We start from the raw sequence: 18,375 nt of genomic DNA, 5'->3' as shown, positions 1-18,375 counted from the left end.
TTCAGCAGAAGCAGAGTATCGTGGTGCCGTAGAAGCTAGTAAGGAAGCCTTGTGGCTTCGTCAGATCCTGTCAGAGTTTGGCTTTCAGCAGCAACATCCGACTACACTTTGGTGTGATAATCAAAGTGCCATTCAACTATGCAAAGATCCAGTCCAACATCAGCGCAACAAACACATTGAACTGCACATGCACTTCATCAGAAAGCTCATTCACGACCATGTTCTTGAAGTACAATATTGTTCAACAGATGATCAAGTTGCAGACATCTTTACAAAGGCTCTCACAGAGGCGAAGTTCACTAAACTTCGATTTATAGTTGGAGTTCAGGAAGTTGTCACTAAGGGGGGATAGGCTCTAGTGCCTCCTTCCTTCTCCTATTGTGTCATATTTGTAAATCCTTCAATCCTATCCCAAGTTGTTCTTAAGGGGGGATGTTAGGATATTCCGACACATAGGAAATAGTTAAGTATAACATGGTCTAGTATAGAGTTAGGTAAAGTGTGTTTCTTTACTATGTACATTTTGTAACTTACAATCCGACGGTCACGATATGTAGTGATCCGACGGTTCATTCTCTCCTCGGTATTACCGACACTTGATCCGTGGCTTAACACCCGATTGGTCCATGATCTCTATTTAAAGAGCATGGAGGGTCATTTGTAGGTTAACCGTTCATGAGAGAAGCTTATGTAAATTTTCATTCTTTTATTAATAAATTGCCTGAAGTGGCCGCGTTGGCTTAGGCCGTGGACTGTTTCCCTCTTTGAGGGTTTTAACCACGTCAAAATACTGGTGTATTGATCTGTGATCTGTGTGTGAGCGGTGTCCTTTGGTGTTCTGTCTGAGGAACTTACCCTGTAAATTCCTACATTTCATAACTATCTAGCATAAAACCCTACATCAAGTAACCATCTTCATAATTATATGGGTTAGGATCCTTGTTTTCCAAAGTTATTTATTTTATGTATATAAAGTGAATTTATGATTAAAAACTAGGAAATTAACATGGTTTCATATATCTATATATGTGTTATGAGTTTTGTGAAATGTGTAGGCTTATTTGGAGGTTCTAGAAAGGTATTACTTGGCCTCCCAAGATCAAATTCGAATTTCAACTCAAGAGGTGGACCATATTTCAAGGAGAAAGATCATGGAGATCTTAATGTGTCGTAGGATTTGTATCTAGTATTTATGGACAATTTGAGACAAGTATGGATCTAGTAGATATTTAAGGGATCTACATTTATTGAGTATATATCCCTAATTCATGTATAAATAAGAGGTGAATCCTACAAAGGAAGCCAACAATTATCAGTTATTCACTAGCATCAGATTTACAATTGTTCATTTAACATGAATAATATTATTTTCTTGCAATTATGAGTTATGAATGTTGCTTGACTCGTAAGAAGTGACAGTTGTTCATGTGTGTTCATTGAGCAATGGATGGATCCCCATCAACCACAATTTGGATACATCTGTAACATAATTTAATTTATGTTATTTCCTTTCATGCAGGTGTGATTTACTTTCCACAAGTGTGTTTTGTTATGTGAAGATTTAATTGTTTCTTGAATACCAGTTTATGATATGCTGCAATGATAATGTTGTTGGAGTAGAATTGTGAGGAAAGTCAACCAGGACCTCCTAAGTTAGAAGCCTCTTCTCTTGCTATCTACACATTAGAAACCGCTGCTCTTTAGTTTCTCTTCTTGGGGACAGTACTGTGAGGAAGGAAAACTAGGACCTCCTAAGTTAGGAGCCTCTTCTCTTGCTTGTTGCATCTTGAATCAAAAACTTTTTAGTTTCTTTAAACTTAGAAGTTATTTGTAATATGCATTTCCTTTCTTTCTTTCCATCCTAAACAAACTTTCTACAACAGTTTCATCTGAGGTCCCATATATTTTGGTTTGCTTCTAAGTTTATGAAACCCCCAGGTTGACATATTAAAATAACAAGGGATTTAACATACCATTAAACCACCCTACATTTTTGGTGTCGTTGCCGGGGATGCAAACTTAGATGTAAGCTAGTTAGGAGGATTGTTTAGGAAGCATTTTTCATTTAGGGTCATTTTCATTTAGGTTTAACTGCATTTAGGCATTTTCATTTAAGCTTATTTCCTTTGCATATAGAAAACATAGAAATAAAAAAAAACATCCACAAATCAAAAACCCCCATTCACAAAAAAAAAAGACACAATAAAAATCCAATTGCAACAACCTTTAAGTTTTTCAGATTTTAAGTTTTGGGTACTGTAAGAACCCCTTTCCAACTAATCCATATGTATATTTGTAAGAACGATGAGTATAAGTTTGGAACAACTCACTCAGATACTAGCAAGAGTCAGGATCTCCTCTTCTTGCGAAGAAGAGATCTTGACAGCAACCAAAAGCCTAACTAATCCTCTAGAAGAAAAAAACGAATCAACATTTGAAGAATCATGTACATTTGATGGAAAACAATTATTCGAACAAGAGATTGAGAAGGAAAAAGAGAAGTTGCAACATGGTCTAAATCAGAGTAGAAATCACGCCTATGAAAGCCTTATTGAAAGATGGTTTCGATGGTTTCAAGCAAATACCAGGTTAGATCAATTTCATTTTTATTTCATTAAATCACAATCACAAAAACTAGATTCGATCATCCTTGTATATTTTCATTTTAAAATTGCAAAATTGCAAATGAATATATTTTTATTACTATTGCGTGAATGGTTATATTGGAAATTTAATTACACATAATGGTTTGCAATTTTCAATTAGCGTAGACTAGTTAGGATGATGTTTCAATCTAAAGTATGCTCTCCTCCTGCATCTTCGCATGATCTCAAGGATCAGAAAGTAGGATGTCTATAAATGTTTTTAGGAATGAATAAATCAAGGGTTTGCAATATGCTTAATTAATTTCACTTGCAAATTACTTTGTCTCCATTTGCTAATTTTTTTTTTCATCCTAAAACAACATTTTTTCTAGATTAATTTATAGTTAGAATAATTTTTTTTTTTTTAAGATTTTAATCTTAATATAACACAAAAATAAAAATAAAAATTGATTAGAAATAAAATTCAATTTCTTTTTAAAATATTTTAATTTTAAAACAACACAAAAATTAAAAAAAAATAGGAATAAAATTCAAGATTTTAGTTTTTAATAGAAAAAAATAAAAATTGCAAAATAAAACATAACTCAAGAGGAGTGTCTTTATATGTTGAATTAATTGTGGTGATAGTGGTTTTGTGAGCAGTTTCTTTGACTAGATATGGCGTATTTATAAGTATTACCTTCTAAAAATTTGGACAATAAAGAGAGATCTTTATGCGCTTTTACTACCTGGTGAGTAGACCCAAGGTTTTTCTCTTTCAGTTTGAAGCGGTGGAGAAATGGTCTGAGAAGATGATGACTATAATGACCTCTTCAAGGTGGCACTGATTGGGTACTCTGGTGTGACGAAGTCCAATTTACTGTCAAATATTTACTAGGAATGAGTTCAACTTGGAGTCCAAATCCACCATCGGAATGAAGTTCACGACTCAAAGTACGATAGTAGATGATAAGGATTTGAGACATAGCTACTCAAGAAAGATACCGGGCCATAACAAGTGCATATTATCAAGGAGCAGTTGGTACACTAACTAGTTTATGATGTAACCAGACATGTAATCTTTGAGAACGTGGAGAGATGGCTTGAAGAGCTTAGAGACCACACTGATGCCAATATTGTAATAATGCTTGTTGGTAACAAAGATGATTTGCGCCATCTTAGAGCTGTTTCTATAGAGGATGGCAAAGAATTTGCAGAACGAGAAAATACATATTTTATGGAAATATTAGCTTCGGAATCAACAAATGTTGAGAATGCATTCAAAAAAGTAATTAGCTAGATTTTCCGGATTGTGAGTAAGAAATCTCTTGGGGAAAACCCAGTAGTCGTGCCCAGTAAAGGATAGAAGATACATGTTGGCAATAAGGATGATGTGACAACAATGAAGAAAATTGGGTGTTGTGTAGTGCTGTAAAGTGTTGTTGTCTGAAGATTTTTCTTCTAAAGTGAATCTTTTTGAGGAATTGATTTAAATGTAAAAATAGGAGGAGTCGGCCTGGCTATTGATAAAAGTGCACCGATACCACTCATCCAGGCGATAAAAAAAAAATTCTTAGCTAAAAACAAACTTCACCCCTCAACATTTTCCAAACTTGGTCAGAGAAAAATCCTTGAAATTCATCAAAAGTTGGCCTCGTTTGAATTAAAATCTATCCTATCTTCATGCGATTTCCTGTGATCTCTCTCTCAAGATCGCGATTGCCCCAGTCCATCATTCATTCAAAGATATAAGATCCGATTCAATTGAGCGATATATTTAGAAGTCAAACTGGCCAATGAGGAAGATCAAGCATTTGTTCGCAAAATATGGAAGAAATCGGGCTAAGATTTGGATTGGTCTTGCGATGACAGTGTAGAGAACCTACCAACGAATCCGTAGTGAATTGTCAGTGATTGCACAAATGTCAAAAGTATAACAATTCTGATGCTTACCGTTTTGATTCCATGGACTCTGTAAATTTATTTCAATGTGCTTGATTTGATTGCTCTCTATATAATGTGTGTTACAGATCCATTTGGGCACATCACTCCCGTCATCTAGATCAGTGTTTTAGGGCTCATCAAACCCTAATTTCAGTTGCTACATGCCCTAAACACGTGACCCTTTTGAATTCCTCCTTTCCAGACAGTTTCATGACTTGCAGACATCTTGAAGTGACCTCTAAAGGGACCAACGCAGGTAGGCTCATGTAAGGGTGCACTTCAGAGTAGTTGAGTCCATGATAGGGTGCTCTACAGAGAACTTAGGCCCTCTTTCACCTACACTGGGCGAGATTGAGCGAAATTCACATAGGGTTTGGGGAATATTCTTATCTCTTGGAGTCATCTGGAAGTTTCCCCCACTTATCAACTACTATGAGCTCGAAAATGGATGAGGAATGAGTTAAGATGCATCCTATCCTCTCATCCATTCCTCCATGGAACTAATTCTAAGTATGGAAGGCCATTCAATACCCCCATTTATAACATAACCTCCTTCATCCTCCTATAAATTGAACACTCATCTAAGTGATCAGGGGCTGGACTATGTTGAATTGTAAGGAGATAATGTTGCTATGAGAATTGACTTTGAGACAAGTATTGTTAGGCTACAAGTTTGTCATGCTTTTGATGTGATGTAGATGGGATCCAAGCTGGAGGAGCGACTTCGAATCAGACTTGATGGTTGTAATTCCTTATTCTATTTCAATAAAGTATTTGAACCTTTTTCCCATATGCTTATCTTTTTATATGATGCTTATATGTGTGAATGTATCTGATTCCATTTACTTGTATTCAATAGATATTTTTATTTGATCGGTTCTTTGCCTTTTGTTGATGTTTACAGGTACTTCTCAAGCATTTTAAGTACGGGAAGGAGTGACAGGATTGATGCAAAAGAGACAAGAGGAAAGCAGAACTACAAGTAGGTCTTCTCATCTTCTTTGTCTTATCTATTGCTTATAGGAAAAGGCTAAAGTGCTTTAAACTATTGTTCTAGTTATGGATACTTATCTAGGGAATTAGTATTTATTTGTAGATACCAAATTCTCCAAAACAAATTGGCGTCTCCGCTGGGGATTGAACCTAGAATGTCTAGTTTCGCAGACCAGAGTTACCAACACAATTAGCTTTCTTAATTCAAGTAAAGGCTCTCAATAAAAATGTTCACCAAACTATTATTGACGAGGGGACATCTACTTGCATTATGTCAATGAGCTGTTGGAAAACACTTGGTTCACCGTCGTTGTCACGATCACCAACAATGTTAAAAGCTTTTGACAGACGAAAATATACGCCTTGTGGGACTTTGAGTAACCTGCAAATTGAACTAGGGGGAAAAAAAATTACTGTTGAAGTTGAGGTAATTGACGGACCTCTCGACTACAACATTTTACTGGGAAGGCCATGGGTATATGCTATGGCTGCTGTGGTTTCCACATACTTTCGTATGATTGTGTTCCTTCACAAAGGTGGAATCACAGTTATCGATCAACTTTCCTTCTTTGCATCTAGTTCTCAGGCTACTGGAAGCATTCTGTTGGTACACGGACCCCCATTGTCACTTTAAAGTGTTGGTGTAGGTCTCTTTAAATATCCTTCCCTAATGGGTACTTTTACGCTACCGTCACCATCTGATTTGGCAGAAGTGGCAAGACTAGAGACTTGCAACATGATTTCCTGCACCTCATTTGATTTAAGGAGGATTACCAAAAATTATGAGGTTGATAGTAATACTGAAGTTATGCTGCTAAGCCCCATTGAGGTTGCATAACAATCAATTTTTCTGGCTTGTGCCACAAACCCAAATCCACTTTCACCAATTGTATGGGTAGACCATTCATTAGAATATGGTACTTCTTCGGATCCTTTTTCACATATATTTTCTATAGATGAAGCAATCGTCCAATCAATGGTGATAGGAGAAGAACCTTCGGAACATCATCATCATCGTTCCCATCTTCCAGATGACATTGAATATTATTCAAATGAACTTAACCACCCTTCAGTTGTTGATTTTCTTTCAAATTCTGTTTTCATAGATATAGTATATTCTGAGCAAAACCTGTCAAATATTGAAGAAACAATTTATATTAATATTTTGGCCAAACCTAATGTTGTAGAAAACATTCATGTTGGAAAATCTTGTTCTCCATCAAAACTTGATAATTACCATACTCCCTTTCGTGAATTTCAAGATATATTTGCATGGTCATACGAGGATATGTCAGGTATAGACTTTAGTATTGTTGAACATGAAATCAAAATGTATCCTGATGTCAAACCAGTAAGACAGTGGCTTCAACCTGTTCATCCAAAGAAATCCACTTCCATTAAAGCAGAAGTTAAAAAACTATTGCGTGCTGGCTTCATTTACACTGTACCTCTTACTGACTGGGTTTCCAACATTGTTCCTGTCATGAAAAAACAAGGGACAATTCGAGTGTGCATAGATTATAGGGATGTAAATCAGGCATGTCCAAAAGACAATTATCCTACTCCTTTTATCGACTAGATAATTGATGAATGTGCTGGATGCGAAATCTTCTCATTTATGGATGGTTTTTTTGGTTACAATCAAATCAATATCCACCCATAGGACCAATATAAAACAACTTTTATTTCTCCATGGGGCACATTCGCGTATAGGAAACTCCCTTTCAGTTTGAAGAATGTAGGGGCCACATTTCAGAGGGCAATGAACTATGCCTTCCATGACATCAAGCACATTGTTCAACCTTACCTTGATGATTTACCTGCTCATTCACAAAAGTGGACTGATCACTCACAACATTTGAGAGCAATATTTTTATGGTGCCGACACTACAAGATATGACTCAATCCACACAAATGTGTGTTTTGTTTTGGTTTTGGTCGATTTCTTGGATTCGTAGTGTCTAGAGATGGAATTCGACTCGATCCATTAAAGGTTCAAGAAATTCTTGATTTTCCTCCACCTTCAAATCTTTTACAATTATAGAGACTCCAAGGGAAGGCTAATTTTTTGAGGAGGTTCATTCCCAATTACGCTGAAATGGCTAAAGGTTTTACACGTCTTTTGAAAAATGGGATACCCTTCCATTGGGATCAGGTTGGGCAAGGTTCTTTTTATGCTCTTAAAGATACCTTGATTAGAGCGTCATTAATGTATTCTGTGAATTATCAAAACAACTACTTCTTGTATCTCGTCGCCGCAAATACAACCATTAGCGTGGTTTTAGTCCAAGATGAAGATGGGATTGAAAATCTGATATATTATTTGAGCCGAAATCTCAATGATACAGAAAGTAAGTATTCTTATGTCGAAAAGTTAGCATTGGCAACTGTGCAAGACGTTCAGAGATTTCACCACTACATCCTGCTCTGGAAGACCACTGTCATTTTGGATTGCAACCCTATGACATATATTTTGTCATGTCAATTGTTGGGGGACAAATACTCAAAATGGATAGTCATTTTGCAGGAGTTTGATCTGGAATTCATCAAGTCCAAATCAAAGAAATCTCTAGTTTTCACCAAGCTACTTTGTGACCTTCCCTTGACCTCCATTGATTCAAAATATGAACCATCGATTTTGGATGAGTCTTTGTCCCTAATATCGTCATCTGACTTGTGGTATGGAGATATACTAATCTATCTCCAGACCCAAACTTTCTGGCCTGATACCTCTCGCTCGCAACAACGACGTATCTAATACCAAGTCAAAGATTATCTGATTATTTCCAACACCCTTTACCCTCGTGGTATCGATACAATTTTACAGAGGTGCCTCACACATTAGGAACCCGAGAAAGCATTGAATGATTACCATTCAGGTGCTTGTGGTGGAAACTTATTTGGTTATGCTACCGCTTAGAGAATTCTCCATGTCAGTTACTTCTGGACTAGTATATTCAAAGATTGCATAATTTCCATCAGAAGCTATCATGCATGCCAAATCTATGACTGTAAAGTTAGATTGCCACCTACACCATTGCATCCAGTCGTTGTTGTTGGACCATTCACCAAATGGGGCATTGAATTCATGACATGTAACCCCACGTCGGCCGGGGGGCATGGGTATATTATAGTTTTCATTGACTATTTTACCAAATGGGCTGAGGCGATGCCAACATTAAACAACAATGTCCAAAAAGCTTCTCTTTTCTTTTCCAACCACATGGTTTCCTGGTTTGGTGTACCACAAGCCATAGTTATAGATCATGGGTCGCATTTCTGCAATCACATGATGGCTGAGTTGACTGCTAAGTTAGGACTGTCACATGATAGTTATACCCCTTATTATCCGCAAGCAAATGGACAATTTGAGGCCATCAACAAAGTCCTGAAGTGAATGTTACAAAGAATGATAAGGGTTCATAAACGAAACTGGCATTTAATCCTATACTCTGCCTTGTGGGCATATCGAACCTTGGTGAGAAATGCAATTGGATTCACACCCGTTCAGTTGGTGTACGGTTTGGAAGCAATCTTACCGATACAATGTGAAATTTCATCTCTCAAACTTGCGATTGACCTGTTACCTGACACTTCTAAAGAAGAAGTGCATTTCTTGGAACTTATCCATTTGGATGAAACCCATCGTGATGCTGCATTGGCTAACGAAGCGCATAAGAAATGAATCAAGGCACAATATGATAGAAATGTCAAGCCTTGTATCTTCTCGGAAGGAGCCGTGGTCTTGCTTTACGATCAGGAAGCTGATAAACTTGGAGGAGGGAAATTTGAACCAATGTGGATGGGTCCTTATATTATCAAGTGTGTTTTGGCAAAAGGTGCTTGTGAGTTAGTAGATTATGACGAGATTCCATTGTCGCAGCCCCGAAATGGGCTATACCTCAAATGTTACTATGCTAAATTGACTGTAGTAAAACTCACTATACATATGATTTCATTGCATGTGTGTGTTTTAGTGTGTGTCTTTTAGAGTTTTTATCTGGTTAGTAATCCGCTTTGCATTTGTTGCAGATGTCGAAATCTTCAGAACCATTTTTTGGTTACGGCGATGGTGCTAGTCGTAGTACGCAGAACCTATCCTTTGCAGCATGGGCTATTTTTGCTCCAAGTGGCGCGTTAGTGAGTTTTCAAGGGATTTTTATCGGTCGATCGATGAACAATATCACTGAGTATATCACGTTGATTGAACTTCTCTCTGATGCCATTTCACTTGGCATTCGCCAAATCATCGTTAGGCTGGACTCACAACTCATCGTACTACAACTTACAAGTGTGTATACCATCCAAAACCCAACAATTCTTTGTATGTTCCTTAGAGTTCGTATTTTGGAAAGGCATTTTGAATACATTCAATATCAACATATTTCCAGAAACTTTAACACATTAACTTATTCTCTAGCGAATTATGTGTTAAATAGACATTTGTGACATATGTAAAAGTAATATTTTCAATTCACATCATTAGTTGAATAGGATTGCACATAACCATAGAAAACTCTGAAAGTAAAAACAGATAGATGTTTTAAATTTTTTTACAAAATTTGTGTCCAAGATATGTTTGGTCATCTGACCCAAAAACTCAAAATGCATGCAAAAACATCCTAAGTAGACCTAGTGATGCTCATGATAATAGGTCACAACCTATGCTATCATGCACAAAAGCCTCATCCAACTGCTAGGAACACCAATGGAGTGGCGCTACAGCCTCATAGGTAACTCATCGATTTGGACATTCAGAATACCAAAGGTTAATCCGTCTATGTGATCTTGCAACTTTGCCAATGTCTTGGCCAAATTCAAGTCCTGGAGAATTTCTCTCCCAATGTTTCTCTGCACTGGTCCACCTTCCCCATGTTGGTGTCATACATGTTGAACAATACCCACATATGCATGCATGAGAATGATTTTAGTTTAGTATTGGAAACATTAAAAACACAAAAACATGTAGAAACTTGAAAAATCAAAAACACTTTGGTCAAACAATTTACCTATAGCGTCCCGTTGTGCTCTAACTGGTAGAATCAAGTCTGGATCTCCACAGAAATCCATACCTGAGTATGGATGCTCCTCAATGAGAATGTGTTGTCGATCGAGCCAACTAAAGAATGCAGTGGAAAAAATGATTGTTGGCTAACCTGCATGTCGAAATTCGACCCACCTCTGCATACATGGATCTCTAGGACCAGCTACACCCAGTGATACATGCTGCGGTTGCATCAATGGGATTTTCTCTAAGGTAAAAGAGATTAAGATCGAACCATAGCAGAAATTATTCATCTTACCACTTTTTACCTTGGTCAGTTTTTATTTCAATGAATAAAGTACGGCCTCACACCAGTTGAATACTTATGGCTCTAGACACTCAAGTGCATACTGCATATATGATTTGTTCGCTAGATGAAGTGTCACACTGCTAGCCAACTCTGCGATTGTGAAGAGGATCATTTTCAAAGGCAAATCACCTACATCCTTGATGTTTATTTTCCCGTCCTTGCTAGGTTTTGTACCTGGCCGACAAAACTATTGAATGTAATCCCTCACTAATTCACCTCCAAGGGCAAATCCAGAAAGTGAGATGGGGGCACCTCGCCTCAACAATCTGGTAAGAAAGTAAATATCATCAATGGAAATAGGGACCATTTTGTCCCTTATGTGAAAAGTCTAATTTTTCAAATCCCATGCATGAACAAGGAACTGTAATAGTTCTTTTTGTTGCCTCATTCCAGACAACCTGAAGTATTTGAGTAACCCACAATTTTTGAGGTCCTCAACTATAACCAGATTGTTTAGGGAAACCATGTATTGTTCTTCATGCTCTCTTTCTCACCATGTAATTGACATTATGATCTGATGAAAGCCTGAAATCCAATCATAAGCTTAGTTAGGATCCTTTCCATGCAAAAAAAGGATAAATTTTGGAGCAAACAGCTAAATCAAATTTGGGAAACTTGCCCAGTGCAACCTAGGCTTAGAGACAGTGTGTTGAAGAGAAGGAAACCTTCTATCAAGGTGCTCTTTAGTGCAGTTTTCGATGTGAAAGCCTGCACTGATCCCAGGGCGAAAAAATAAAACCCCAGAGGCCCTAAAAAACCCTAAAGCTTGCATGAAACAGTAAAATAATGACTTGAAAAGAAAGAGGATGGGTAGATCTCCTACTTGGTCCGGACGACATGAGAAATGGTCCATAGAATCTCTCACAATTAGCCGATGCAGTTCGAGGTAAAAAACTAGCCCATAGCAAAAAACTGAATGGTAAGTATCAAATGGTAAACATTTCATGGTAAAAACTTGTTTTATGTTTATTTCATGTTCATTAATCGAGTAAACATTAGTATTTGCCTATTTTTACCTATGAAACAGGTATTTTTAATCCATTTGGTGATGTTTTAAGCAGGTTTTATAGTTGACTTATAGAATTTGACGTGCTCGATTGTAAATTGTACCTTTGACCATAGAGCATACTTTTATCTTTTTTTTGATATCTGTTAAATAATGAAAAAGGAACCCCCTTCGAGTCCTCCTTAAGCTCTTTTTAGACTCTCTAAACATGAAAATATTGCCAAGCACTTTTCCTTTTCATCTTGTTAACGAATTGGAAATGACATCTACTCAGTATAAGTTTAACCCTTTTTCGAGCTGAGATAGATTGACTATGTAAAAGGAATACATTGACCGAACATGGTAAATAGGTTCTCTCTTGTATTTTTTTATGCTTTTTCGGGCTTGAGAGACAAATCAATGAAAAAGAACTTGTGGAGTTTTCTTTTTGTCCCTTTTCAAACTCTCTAAACATGAAAAGGACCAAGTTATCTTTGTCGTTAAACTCGTTAAAACATCAAATAGCGACAAACTTGTCCATCTAAACAAGACCGAGTTTCACCTTCGCCAGACTCATTAAAATATCATGTAGTGATGGATTCACCAAAAGGGTGGAATTATACAACAAGAATATGTTATCCTCCTCAAGCTTGATAAAAAATAAAGAGGTATTGGTCAAGAATGACTTGGGAAAAGGGAAAAAGGGGAAAACCACTTTATGGTAGCAGGTCTCTCTTGAACATGACACTTTCACTTCATCACCATGACTACTTGGGTTGGGTTATCATCTTGATGGTTATCATACCATTGGTCTATCATACCATCCATCACTTTGTTTTAGGTCAATGCTACCAATTCATTTCAGTGTCGCCGACATGTTCAAGAGAAGTCATCTAGTTTAAATTCATCCTTTGCAGTACCATAAACACTCATTTTCATGACCGCCATTCCTGAACCTTGTGTCGTCAGTCAAATTCTGTATCCAAAATTATTACACTCGTTTCATGTCATTGATGTGGGATACATCAAAGCCCTCCTGCGATGAGTCGCTTCTTGTGGACATCATCACATTATCCAAGAAGTTGACTTAGAACCACCCTTCTAGTACCTTGAGGCTTGCATACATCAATGGCAGGTTTCTCGCTTCCGACGATAGGTTGACATCAATGGCCTTCAACTGAAATAATTTGTATGGTGTTTGGCATCAAAACATCTATTCACACCATGCAAAATGTACTGCAGTACCTTGAGGATCATTATCATTATTGGTGATTTCTCTCACATCTGTTAACGACTTACATCATTGGATGGTAATGAGACAGTGTCTTCCCATGTTCAACTTTAGATAACATATTCACATGGTTAGACTCATACTTGAGTGAATGATTGAACGAGATAGAAGACCCCGGATCTAGTTTTATCCATCCGGGCTACGATTTCAGTAGTACTAAATCATATGTTCAATGGCTTTACATTGATGGTCATTCCAATCATGGGTCTATATTTGTAGACGACTGTTTGTGTACATGTAATGAAAGTTTATATGTTGAGCATGGGTATGCCTTCCCTCAGAAATTCATGTAAAAAATCAAAATATCATGATATATGTATTGTAATTGATACAGGTCACCTTCCACTTCGAAACCTCCTCATCACATCGCAAATAATTTCTTTCGACATTAACATTTTTTCGACTTCATGCTTTAGGGGGCAGTTATTATAGATCCATTTGGGCACATCACTCCCATCATCTAGATCAGTATTTTAGGGCTCATCAAACCCTAATTTCGGTTGCTACATGCCCTAAACAAGTCATCCTTTTGAATTCCTCCTTCCTAGACAGTTTCATGACTTGAAGACATCCTGAAATGACCTCTAAAGGGACCAGCGCAGGTAGGCCCATGTAAGGGTGCGCTGCAGAGAAGTTGAGTCCATGCCAGGGTGCTCTGCAGAGCACTTAGGCCCTCTTTCACCTGTGCTAGGCGAGATTGAGTGAAATTCACATAGGGTTTGGGGAATATTCTTATCTCTTGGAGTCATCTAGAAGTTTCCCTCACTTATCAACTCCTATGAGCTCGAAAATGGATGAGGAATGAGTTAAGATGCATCCTATCCTCTCATCCCTTCCTCCATGGAACTAATTCTAAGTATGGAAGGCCATTCAATAACCCCATTTATGACATAACCTCCTTCATCCTCATATAAATTGAACACTCATCTAAGTGATCAGGGGCTGGACTAGTTGAATTGTAAGGAGATAATGTTGCTATGAGAATTGACTTTGAGACAAGTGTTGTTATGCTACAAGTTTTTCATGCTTTTGATGTGATGTGGATGGGATCCAAGAAGGAGGAGTGACTTCAAATCAGACTTGATGGTTGTAATTCCTTCTTCTATTTCAATAAAGTATTTGAACCTTTTTCCCATATGCTTATCTTGTTATATGATTCCTATATGTGTGAATGTATCTGATTCCATTTACTTGTATTCAATAGATCTTTTGCTTTGATTGATTCTTTGTCTTTTGTTGATGTTTACAAGTACTTCTCAAGCGTGTTAAGTACGGGAAGGAGCGAAAGGATCAATACAAAGGAGACAAGAGGAAAGCGGAACTACAAGTAGGTCTTCTCATCTTCTATGTCTTATCTATTTCTTATAGGAAAAGGCTAAAGTGGTTTAAACTATTGTTCTAGATATGGCTACTTATATAGGGAATTAGTATTTATCCGTAGATACCAAATTCTCCGAAACATTATGGCTCTGATAGCATGTGATTCACTCTTCTGACATTGGCTAACAAACGCTAATGAATTACTTCTAACCAGTGTGACTTCTTGTCTTCATTATTCATCGTTCTCGTAAAAGGATATTCATTCATCTATCTCTTCCCACGTTGAACTATACTATTGAAACAACATAGCAGATCAAAAGGACGAGTTTTTGGATACTAATACAATACACTCAGGTTCAATTTCAGCACCTGCTATATCAAATCAAAATGCATGGCGATGATTGGGTACTTCTCATTCAGTCGCATTTGATATGCCCCTATTGTGTCTCCATGAGAAGAAATTCGAAGTCAACACGATGCTGGAACTTTAGGAGGCTATACCTCAGTTCTTTGCCTTCCTTTGTTAAGCTATGATGTATGATCAAATTCCTAAAAGAGCGATCACTAAGTCTAGCAGAATCGACAATGGAGAAACTATTTAACAGAGAACAACTATGGGTGGTATGGTGACTTAACACCACAATGCAAAAGTATTTGCACCTATGCATTGAAATCGAATCTCAGTAGGCTGTGTTAGATTTTGATAAGAGAATTTACGATGGCGCCAACAACAATCGGAGATGAGGTTCCAAACAACATTCTTCTATCCACTCTTTGGCCGCTGGGAAGAAGATTATTATTTTCAGAATCTCGGGGGGGATTTCACTCCAATTTAAATCCATTAATTGCTCGCCATGAAGGATAGGACCATTTTCGAAACCCCAAATTCTAGCTTGATGCATTTAGGTATCAGACATCAAGATTGTTGCATACTGCTACATTGTGTCTAAGGAACGCTCCTGCATACTTAAAGCTTCTCTGTGATCTTTATATCAACTATATCTCTTGCTACATGCAAAGGTATGTTTATTCCTTTGTTATTCTTCTTTGTATTTTATTTGATGCAATATAAACATGTATCAGTTGACGGAGTGGTCGAGGAACTAGACTGCCTGACCAAGTACTGAATGGATTGAGAATGAAAATTGTGCATATAGATACATTGCTTGATAATATTACATCCATTAAGCACTTGAAACGATCAGGGAATGTAGTAAAAAGTGACTAGAAACCCTATAGTTGTCTATAGTTCTAAATACTAATTCTATACTTGTTGATGAAATGAAAGTAATCGAGGACCCTGTGAGTGCAGGGAAACATGTGAATGCAGAGAATGGAGAATTTTTCATGAATATGGCGATTGATACTCCACCTTCATCCTTTTCTACAATTCTGGATAGTGGAAGTGACTTAATTTGGGCACAGTGAAAGCCCTACCGCCATTGCTATAATTAGACAATACTAATGTATGATCCTTCATTGTCCTAAACTTACAGAAGGGTGCCTTGCAAAAGCCCTCTGTGCTATAGATTGAGGTTCTTTTTTTGCAAAAATAATTCATGGTGTGTGTATGGGTATTATTATGATGACTCTGACTACCCGAGGGGGATCCTTTCAAATGAAACCTTTACCCCTTTCTTCTCAATCAATTCCCCATATTGCGATTGGTTGTGGTCATTACAATAAGGGAAGGGGATTTAGCTATCCAAGTGGATTAGTAGGTTTCGGATGAGGCCCTCTACCCTTAATCTCACAACTTGGGCCATTGGTCGGTAATAAGGTTTATTACTGTCTTGTCTCTGTTAATGATTCTATTTACAAATCCAACCCCTTTCACATGAAAAGGGTTATTTTCACATTATTCCACAATGAAGTCATGCAATGTTTCATGAGGACATGCAACAAGTTCAACCGAGGGAGTATAGAATTCCATGACTGTTTTGTTTTGACACCTTTTCTTGCTAACTCAACCAACATTTTCCTCATTTGATAGATTTTTTTGTTTCATGTTTACTAATGGGTTGTGTAAACAATAAAAATAAAAATAATAAAATCAAAACAATTAAAAACAAATAAAATAAAATAAAATCAAAACAATTAAAACAAACAAATAAAAAAAAACAAAACGATTTCACAAATGGACATTTCATAACTCTTGAAAACAATTTATGCTAACTTGTTTCTTGGAGTCATTTCAAATGAACTTGAACGCAAAGGAAACAGGTAAGAAAGATGCATTTCATTTTATTTGGTTGCTAGAATTTCTGCCTTTATGTTTTTCAGAAGCTCTCATAGTTTTCATGCAAGATTTGTACTGACCCTTTACAGGTGCATAGATGATCTAAGTCCATGCAGATGTGATCTTCAGAAATCACATTCATCATTGAAAGCTTGGAGGAGCTAGTTCTTCATTACAAATACTGTGACATTTGACGCTACACAGAAACCTTTTGTGTCATGATATGTTTACCCACATTTCTATTTTAAAGCTCATTAGTCATCCATGTTAAAGTCCACTAATTCATTGTGTTATCCATCCCGACTTCACATATAGCCACTTTTATGAGTCGCATACAATTTTTCCTTATTTTCAATTCATCTTTTTGTCTCACGAATAAACCATCCATCTCTCTACATTGCCTTGTTTTCCTTACCATAAAAACTATTTGACCTGACATCTTTTATCTATAGTCCTACCAATCATTTTGTACCAGCTCACATTGACTGATGTGGGATTCCTTAAGGACTACCTTTCAACAAGTCTTGACCCATTTACCTCAACACCTTATATGGGATAAAGACTAGAGTCATTATTAGTACCTTGAGGCTTATATGCATTAATGACAAGTTCTTTCGCTGACAATCATGGGAATACATCAATATCCCTTGATCGTTGGATCTTGCAAGTGGCTCAACATCAGCTCATCCATTCACACTTGGCAAGATGTACTTAGATATCTTGGTACTCATTGACATTAATGATGAGTTTGCCTCACATTGGTTAACGACATTCATCAATGGTCGGTAATCCAATGACTCCTCTTCATGCTCGACATCAACACATTTATTCGCATGACTAGAATTGTACCATCAAGTTTTGTAACAATTAAAGACAACATCATTTCAACAATTTGAAGCAGGAATCAATTTGTAACAACAACAATAAAGATCACAATCTTGTCATCAACACAAAGAGAACAAAGAAGCAGATCAAATTCCTTTGTCTACATACTCCATGATCCAACATCAGCAACCACACTCTTCAATAAATACAACTCATCGACATTGAAGATAAGAGAAGGTATGTTGTTTTCTAATTTTTAGTCATGCAATTCCTTAAAATTCTAAAACAATAATTTTGAAAAATAGCTCACTCCCTTTCTCATATTATCATAAACTAAAAAACACATTTAGTTGGGGGAAAGGGACATCAATTCATTTTATACACCATCACACTTTTCATTTCATTCCAACTCGTATATTCTTCCCAATCAACTATTGTTGCAATAGAATTCCAAAAAGATTATATGATTTGTAAATTATCAGTTCATTGATAATTATTATAGGACATGAAAAGAAAATTCTCAATGTTTTCATGAACTTTGATACAACAAAAAATAAAAATCATTGTTGCACAAGAACCATTGCTCAAAATATTTTCGGTTGTCACCCAAGAGCCAACCATAAAAAATATATGTTGCAATCAAATATATTACACTTTGCAAAAGAGAATATTATGACGCAAATATTGAAGAGAATCAATACAAGCCAAAAGATCATAAAGAAGAAAAGCATTTCAAGACGATAAACTTATGGACAAATGAATCAATGCAATAGTTGCATGAGAACATGCAACAAATTCAGTTGGGGGTTATGCTGAGTCTCAAAATTGTCTTCCATATT

The 18,375-nt window shown here is 36.7% G+C and overlaps 1 pseudogene; it reads left to right on the top strand.

The window, feature by feature from the left end:
- The first annotated feature begins 2,539 nt into the window (after positions 1-2,539).
- On the top strand, positions 2,540-4,020 carry LOC149223783 (ras-related protein RABA1f pseudogene; annotated as a pseudogene).
- Positions 4,021-18,375: the final 14,355 nt, after the last annotated feature.

Source organism: Pinus tabuliformis, chromosome Q (assembly GCF_031772625.1).
Source record: "Pinus tabuliformis cultivar Carrire ecotype Pingquan chromosome Q, CPIR1, whole genome shotgun sequence".
Classification (NCBI taxonomy): Eukaryota; Viridiplantae; Streptophyta; class Pinopsida; order Pinales; family Pinaceae; genus Pinus; species Pinus tabuliformis.
The sequence above is the reverse complement of the archived record's forward strand: the minus strand, read 5'-3'. Positions and strand labels throughout refer to the sequence as shown.